Here is an 8,730-nt window from a genome sequence, read left to right on the forward strand (position 1 = left end):
TGGGTGGGTTCAAGGAAATGGTAGGGAGGTTCATCCCTGTGAGGTTGGCGGGGCGGGACGGCTAGGAGGGTGGCCCTGAGGTTTCTGGGGGGTCGCGGACGGGATGCCCAAGAGGCGGGACACAGTAAAGTTTAGTTTCGGAGCTTTATTTGCACCATCCCTAAGTTTCCGCGGAGTACTAATTGAATTAACCAGTTTTCTGTTTTCTTCTGTCCTTCATTTGTTTTAGGGGAGGGTTTGGAGAGATGTGCCTGTGCCTGCATTTGGCGTCCTCTCTTCTTTAGCTGTTATAAGCTCTGAGCAGTCCCTTTTGTATAGGGAATCGTGTTAATTTTTATGTGCGCCCAGAGCGATGTACCTTTTGAAAGATATAGGTAAGCACTAAAGTACTTTTTTTTTTTTGGCATAAAATGGATAAATTTGGATATCACAAAGGCTGTATAATTGTGTTCATGTGTTCCAGAGCCTTTTTCCTATTTCTCTAATGGGGAAGATTATCAAATAATGAGGAATATAAACGTAAGTGTGCATGCTGTCAATGAAACAGGGAAAGCAAAGGGAGCGTGTATTCCGCTTCCCGACTTTGAGATCTGTAAAGTAGATATTTACCCAGGAGTACAGTACCTTTCTCTTTCTCTTTCACTTTTATATCACATTCTTTACTATTTAAAAATATATATTATTCTAGTTAGAACAAATCATATCTAAATCTAATAGCACAACAGGGTAACTAAAGTCAATAATAATTTCATTGTACATTTTTTTTAAAAAAGAGTATAATTAGATTGTTTGTAACACAAAGGATAAATGCTTGAGGCAATAGATACAACATTTACCATGACATGATAATTACACACTACATGCCTGTATCAAAATATCTCACGTACCACATAAATATATATACCTACTATGTACCCACAAACAATAAAATTTTTTTAAAATTTTTTAACAGGTATGGTAGAGTGAGCAGAAAAAACAAAAGATGCCCGGCTGGGCACAGTGGTTCACACCTGCAAGTCCCAGCACTTTGGAAGGCTGAGGTCGGCAGATCACCTGAGGACGGGAGTTTGAGACCAGCGTGACCAACATGGTGAAACCCCATCTCTAGTAAAAATACAAAATTAGCCTGGTGTGGTGGCGCATGCCTGTAGTCCCAGCTACTCAGGAGAGTGAGGCTGGAGAAACGCTTGAACCCAGGAGGTGGAGGTTGCAGTGAGCCTAGATCACGCCATTGCACTCCAGCCTGGGCGACAGAGCGAGACTCCATCTCAAAAAAAATAAAAATAAAAAAAGATGCTTGCAGCAGATAGTTTGGGTTGGATGACCCGAAAACAAAGACTTCAGCATGGTCATCTTGACATCTATTAAAATATGCATTTATGCCAGGCACGGTGGCTCACACCTGTAATCCCAGCACTTTGGGAGGCTGAGGCAGGTGGATCACCTGAGGTTGGGAGTTCGAGACCAGCCTAACCAACATGGAGAAACCCCCATCTCTACTAAAAATACAAAATTAGTCGATCATGGCGGTACATGCCTGTAATCCCAGCTACTTGGGAGGCTGAGGCAGGAGAATCTCTTCAACCTGGGAGGTGGAGGTTGCGGTGAGCCAAGATCGCACCATTGCACTCCAGCCTGGGCAATAAGAGCAAAACTACCTCTCCAAAAAAAAAAAAAATTATTTCATGAAACCATATACAAATGTTTCAAAGGGGCATTGGGGTGGCCATTCTTGACTCATGAGTATTCTGTATGCTAACTAAGCTCCACATATGGTAAACATCTGCCAAAAAAAAAAGTTATCCTCATATGTTCTGCATCCTAAGCAATGAAGTGTGTGCATGATTACATGAAAAAAGGGAAAATTATCTTTCCATATTGAAAAAGCAAATCAGACCACTAATAAATAATAATCATATACAATTACATGAAAAAGTAACAAAGGAAAAATGTTTCTTCGTATTAAAGTAGCAAATCAGGAAATTAATAAATAGTAGTCTAAGAGTTCTTCATAAAATTTTGCCAATTTTGGCCCAGCGTGGTGGCTTATGCCTATAATCCCCATACTTTGGGAGGCAGAATCGGGCAGATCACTTGAGGTCAGGAGTTTGAGACCAACCTGGCCAATATGATGAAACTTCGTCTCTACTAAAAATACCAAAACTAACTGGGCACAGTGGTGGATGCCTGTAATCCCAGCTCCTTGGGAGGCTGAGGCAGCCGAATCGCTTGAACCCAGGAGACAGAGTTTGCAGTGAGCTGAAATTGAGCCACTGCACTCCAGCCTGGGTGACAGAGCGAGACCCTATCTCAGAAAATAAGTAAATAAATATAAAAATTTGCCAACTTCAAAATAAAAACAAAAGTTAACATTATAGAAATAATTTCCACAATACTGAGGAAAAAAAAAAAGGAAGACATTGGCATTATTTGCATTTGCAAATCACTATTGTTGGCTGAGTCGATTTTTCTAAGTGAAACAGCATCATGCTTGCAAGAAAAAATAAGTTATTATAAATATTTTTAAAATATGAAAAGGAAAAATTCAGTGTTCTTTGTTTAATCCCAATGCTGAAAATGACTTTTTAAACTCCTGATTTTATTCTTCAACATTTTGGCATATAAGTGAGTAGAATACTGATGCCTCTCAAATTAGAAGATTCTGAGATTTCACTGGGCTCCACCAATATGATCTCATCTTTCAGCTTGGTTATGTTCCAAATCTAGGAGTGAGGGCAAGTATATGATCAGGGAGGAAAAAAAGGAAATATTTACATAAGCCCCATAATACACAACTTTCTTTTTTTTCTTTCTTTCTTTTTTTTTTTTTTTTTTTTTTTTTTTTTTTTTTTTGAGACAGTTTCATTCTCGTTGCCCAGGCTAGAGTGCAATGGCACGATCTTGGCTCACTGCAACCTCCGTCTCCCAGGTTCAAACGATTCTCCTGCCTCAGCCTCCTGAGTAGCAGAGATTACAGGGATGCACCACCACACTTGGCTAATTTTGTATTTTTTATAGAGACTGGGTTTCTCCATGTTGGTCAGGCTGGTCTCGAACTCCCAACCTCAGGTGATCCGCCTGCCTTGGACTCCCAAAGTGCTGGGATTGCAGGTGTGAGCCACTGCGCCCAGCCCAATACAACTTTTTAAAACTCCAGTAGAAATCTGTGGTGAAGCCAGGTGTGGTGGCTCACGCCTCTAATCCCAGCACTTTGGGAGGCCGAGGCAGGCAGATCACCTGAAGTTGGGAGTTCAAGACCAGCCTGACCAACATGGAGAAACCCCATCTCTACTAAATATACAAAATTAGCTGGGCACGGTGGTGCATGCCTGTAATGCAGCTACTCGGAAGGCTGAGGCAGGAGAATAGCTTGAACCCGGGAGGCAGAGGTTGTGGTGAGTCAAGATCGAGCCATTGCAGTCCAGCCTGAGCAACAAGAGTGAAACTCCATCTCAAAACAAAAAAATCCATGATGAAAAGAAGATGTATACATAATACATATACATACATGTGTGTGTGTTTGTGTATTCCCTATGGGAGTACACAATCCAAACAGGGCATAATCATAGAATATGGTGAAGAAGTGAGAAAAAAGAAGTCACCCTTTGCAATGAAAACACCAAAAAGAATGAGATGAGCCATATGAAGATATCTTCCCTAGAGTGGACACACCCAAAATTTGAAACCTTATAACTAATAACGCTAGGGTGTCTTCCTAAATCACTAAGATATTGCATAAAAACCTCATCTGGAAGGAATCAAATTCAAATGTTAACTAATTAATATATAATAAACTGGCCGGGTATGGTGGCTTAGGCCTGTAATCCTAGTACTTTGGGAGACCAAGGTGAGTGGATTACTTGAGGCCAGGAGTTCAAGAGCAGCCTTGGCCACATGACAAAACCCCATCTCTACTAAAAATAAAAAATTAGTTGGGCATGGTGGTGCATACCTGTAATGCCAGCTACTCGGGAGGCTGAAGCACAAGAATATCTTGAACCTGGGAGTCAGAGGTTGCAGTGAGCCCAGATCACGCCACTGCACTCTAGCCTAGGCAACAGAGCAAAAGTCCATCTCAAAAAAGAAAGAAAAAGAGAAAAAAAAAAAAAAAAAAAAAAATATATATATATATATATATATATATATATATAATAAAGCATCCCTGGAAATGATATATTGCAGTGATGGAAGCTTTTGCAACTAGTGGGTTGAACATCTTTTGGTGTACTTCCAGAGTCCTTTTCAAGGAGAATGGACTTTGAGTGACCTACTGTAAGTGGTAATTAAGTAGAATCAATTTATGAGAATCAGTTTTTTCTCTAATATTCTTTTTTTTTTTTTTTTTTTTGGGAGCCAAGGAAGTTTATTTACTCTACTGGGTGACAGGAGGGCAGAGTGCTCCAGAGGAGACCCAGATACATCAGCCAAGGGCTTCCCTGAGATTTGACTTTGCTCTTCCAGGCCTGCTCATGGTGCGTGATGAAATGAGGCCTGCCTAGACACCCATGAGGGCCTCGAGGGCTGCTGCCTCGACTTTCTCCCTAGCTAAGTCCACCCGTCCAGGGACACAGCCAGGGCACTGCTCTGTGCTGACTTCCACTGCAGCCAAGGGTCAAAACGAAGCATCTGCAAAGGCCAGGACTCCTTGGCATCGGACACAGTCAGGGGAAAAGCCACCCTGATTCTGCAGGACAGAGGGTCTAGGGTCATTTGGCGGGAGAAAACTGGTATGCCAAGGGAAGGGAGCTGATTTCTGGAGTGGAATACATGCATGGTCTGGAGTTCAGTAAACTGGACAGTTTCACCCCCAAGTCTCAATTAATCAAAATTGCCCAATTCTATTCAATCTTCATTGTTAAAAGCAGCTTTAAAGCTGGGTGATTTCTTAGTCAAATGTATAGCAAAGCTTTTACTTACCAATTTCTTTTGGGAGGGGGTGTGGGCTGAAATACATCTTGTGCTCAATAAACCTCCCCACATCGATGTTTCAAAGCACTTTCTAGGTTACAATAATGACATTTCAATTCCATATATGCGTACATAGAATATATATATATATATTTTTTTTTTCTTTTTTTTTTGAGACGGAGTCTTGCTCTGTTGCCCAGGCTGGAGTGCAGTGGCCGGATCTTGGCTCACTGCAAGCTCCGTCTCCCGGGTTAATGCCATTCTCCTGCCTCAGCCTCCCCAGTAGCTGGGACTACAGGCGCCCGCCGCCTCGCCCGGCTAGTTTTTTTGTATTTTTTAGTAGAGACGGGGTTTCACCGGGTTAGCCAGGATGGTCTCGATCTCCTGACCTCGTGATCCGCCCGTCTCAGCCTCCCAAAGTGCTGGGATTACAGGCTTGAGCCACCGCGCCTGGCTAGAATATATATTTTTAAACAGAGTGGGTCATAAGAGTATACTTGGAACCCTCGGAGTCCTCCACGGACCAGAACAGGGTGGCCCATGGACTTCCAGACAAAGGCGCCACTCTTTGGGGCTGCTCTGGGGAGAGACTCACAGCTGGACTTCTCTATCTGACCATGCAATGTTAGCCAGCACCAATCACCCACAATGCTTTGCCCAGAAGAGACAGAAATAATGGAACTCACAGGAAGAAACAGTATTGATAACATACACAGGCTTACAGAGACCAGGCCCAATAATTATCATGAGACAGAAGCCTACGGGTGGTGGTGCTTTGACTGGGCTGGGATTATTGATACATCACTTCTTTTATAAGCATATGTAAAACGAGTGCTACTGAAAGTCGAAGGACAGCTCCCGGGGAGTCATGAACTCTTTTGCTATCTCGTCCGTGACCTCCTTGCGCCGGGCCTGGTGCTCTGCGATCAAGGGCTGGAGAACCTCTATGAGTACCTTCTTGAGCTCACCGGTGAGCATGGCACCGCTGGTGTAATCCTTCTTGATCTGCTCGAGCTTGTCGTCGTCCTCGAGGAAGAAGGTCAGGTACATGAAAGACACGTCCACATCACAGTTGCCCCCAAACTGCCTGTGCTCCTCGATGGTGTCTCTCCCTCCAGAAAATGCATGCTTATTGACCTTGGTTTTGATCTGCTTTGTCGTGTCAGTGAGGAAGATGGAGGAGTTGGGGTCGCTGGCACTCATTTTGGTCTGGGCGCCCTGCAGGGCAGGGAAGAAGGTGGAGTGCAGCAGGGCTGGTTTAGGATAGCCAATCCTGGGGGCGACGTCCCTTGTCATTCTAAAGTAAGGATCCTGGTCAATGGCACATGGGATAAGGCACTGGATATCTGTCCTTATCCAGGCACTGGATATCTGTCCTTATTTTTTTGAGACCAAGTCTCGCTCAGTCGCCCAGGCTGGAGAGCAGTGGCGCGATCTCGGCTCACTGCAACCTCCGCCTCCCTGGTTCACGCCATTCTCCCGCCTCAGCCTCCAGAGTAACTGGGACTACAGGCGCCCGCCACCACGCCCGGCTAATTTTTTGCATTTTTAGTAGAGACGGAGTTTCACCGTGTTAGCCAGGATAGTCTCGATCTCCTGACTTCGTGATCCACCTGCCTCGGCCTCCCAAAGTGCTGGGATTACAGGCGTGAGCCACCGTGCCCAGCCTTTAATATTCTCAAAATATTTACTAAGTTCTATCATGTTTTTTACCTGTACCATCCCAATTTAACTAATTAGAGTATAAATGTTGCATCTCATTTATAAGGTACTTTTTAGGGATGATATCTACACAACCAAAGATGAAAGTCAGACTGGGCAATTTATTCAGTCAATATAATTAAGATATTTATTTATTTATTTATTTATTTTATTTTTTTAGACAGTCTCCCTCTGTCGCCCAGGCTGGAGTGCAATGGTGCCATCTTGGCTCACTGCAACCTCCGCCTCCTGGATTCAAGCAATTCTCCTGCCTCAGCCTCCTGAGTAGCTGGGATCACAGGTGCATGCCACCATGCCCAGCTAATTTTTGTGTTTTTAGTAGAGACGGGGTTTCACCATGTTGGTCAGGCTGGTCTCGAACTCCTGACCTCATGATCCACCTGCCTCGACCTCCCAAAGTGCTGGGATTACAGGCGTGCGCCACCGTGCCCGGCCATTATTTATTTTTGAGACAGGGTCTCACTCTGTCACCCAGGCTGGAGTGCAGTGGTGCAATCATGGATCGCTGCAGCCTCTTCTCCGGCTCAAGTGATTCTCCCATTGTAGCCTTCTGAGTAGCTGGGACTACAGGTGTGTACCACCACGACTGGCTAATTTTTTATTTCTTTGTAAAAGTGGAGTCTCCCTTTATTTCCCAGCCTGTTCTTGAACTCCTGGCTTCAAGTGATCCTCCTTCCTTGGCCTCCCAATGTGCAGGAATTACAGGAATAAACCATCACACCTAGGTATGTTGCCCAGGCTGGAGTACAGTGGCTATTCACAGATGTGATCATAGGGCACTGTGGCCTCGAACTCCTGGATTCAAGCAATCATCCTGCCTCAGTCTCCTGAGTAGCTGGAACTAAGCTACTCGAGAGGCTAAGGTGGAAGGATCACTTGAGCACAGGAGGCAGAGGCTGCAGTGAACCATGATCATGCCACTGCACTCCAGCCTGGGTAACAGACTGAGACCCTATCTCAAAAAAAAAAAAAAATTCTCAGCCTCAGAGAGCTTCTATTCTGGAAGACAGAAGTAAAATGCTTAATCAACATTTCACTACATGTTTTCTTATTTGAAAAGTAGATCACATGCCATTAAAACATTAAAATAGGCTGGGCGTGGTGGCTCACACCTGTAATCCCAACACTTTGGGAGGCCAAGGCGGGTAGATCACGAGGTCAAGGGATCGAGACCATCCTGGCCAACATGGTGAAACCCCGTCTCTACTAAAAATACAAAAATTAGCTGGGCATGGTGGTGCACACCTGTAGTCCCAGCTACTCGGGAGGCGGAGGCAGGAGACATGGCTTGAACCTGGGAGGCAGAGGTTGCAGTGAGCTGAGATTGTAGCACTGCATTCCAGCCTGGTGACAAAGCGAGACTCCGTCTCAGAAAAAAAAAAAATTAATCTCTAGATTGTCATCACAGATTGAATTCAGGAACACCTAGAAGGAAATACTGTACCACATGCATTATTTTTCTGGATTTCAGAGAGTGTGAAATCTCTTTAGCCAGGTGCCTATAATCTCAGATAGTTGGGAGGCTGAGGCAGGAGAACCTCATGAACCCAGGAAGTAGAGGTTGCAGTGAGCTGAGATGGCACCATCGCACTCCAGCCTGGGCAACACAGTAAGACTCCGTCTCAACAACAACACAAAAGGTATGAAATCTCATTTAATGTTTATCATATAAATGATTACCTTATGGTTAAATTTGTATGCATCGTCCTAGAAAATTATGCTTTTCTTTGTAATTATGCTTTTCTCCCTCTTTCCAGAACACATTTCTTCCCAGAGAGAAAGTATCTGGGAAGAAATGTGTTCACAGTGGAATGTCTCTAATGTTTACATTAAAATCAATGTAGATATCAATCTCTCACAGGGTCTCAAGACTTCCTTTCTGTCCCAATGAAGAAGCCTCTGATTTAATACTTAGTTTGTTCATTAATCATCATTGCACTATATTTTTTTAAAATCCCAATATATTTTGCTGGGTAAAAGCTGCTGACTCCTTGTTTACTTGAAATATGATAGAATCAAGCATGAACAAATCACAGAACATAAATTTGGGTGTTCAAAATACAAAAGATTAAAAACATACTCTGTCTACGTTAATAAAAA

At 43.7% G+C, this 8,730-nt stretch overlaps 1 pseudogene across 1 annotated transcript; it reads right to left on the reverse strand.

Annotated features, from left to right (window-relative positions):
- Window positions 1-5,590: 5,590 nt before the first annotated feature.
- LOC104667816 lies at window positions 5,591-6,259 on the reverse strand (annotated as a pseudogene). The gene has a single exon (XR_004058975.1). The product of XR_004058975.1 is annotated as a tryptophan--tRNA ligase, cytoplasmic pseudogene (transcript).
- Between the last annotated feature and the right edge of the window lie 2,471 nt (window positions 6,260-8,730).

Source organism: Rhinopithecus roxellana, chromosome 8 (genome assembly GCF_007565055.1).
Source record: "Rhinopithecus roxellana isolate Shanxi Qingling chromosome 8, ASM756505v1, whole genome shotgun sequence".
In the NCBI taxonomy this organism is placed as follows: Eukaryota; Metazoa; Chordata; class Mammalia; order Primates; family Cercopithecidae; genus Rhinopithecus; species Rhinopithecus roxellana.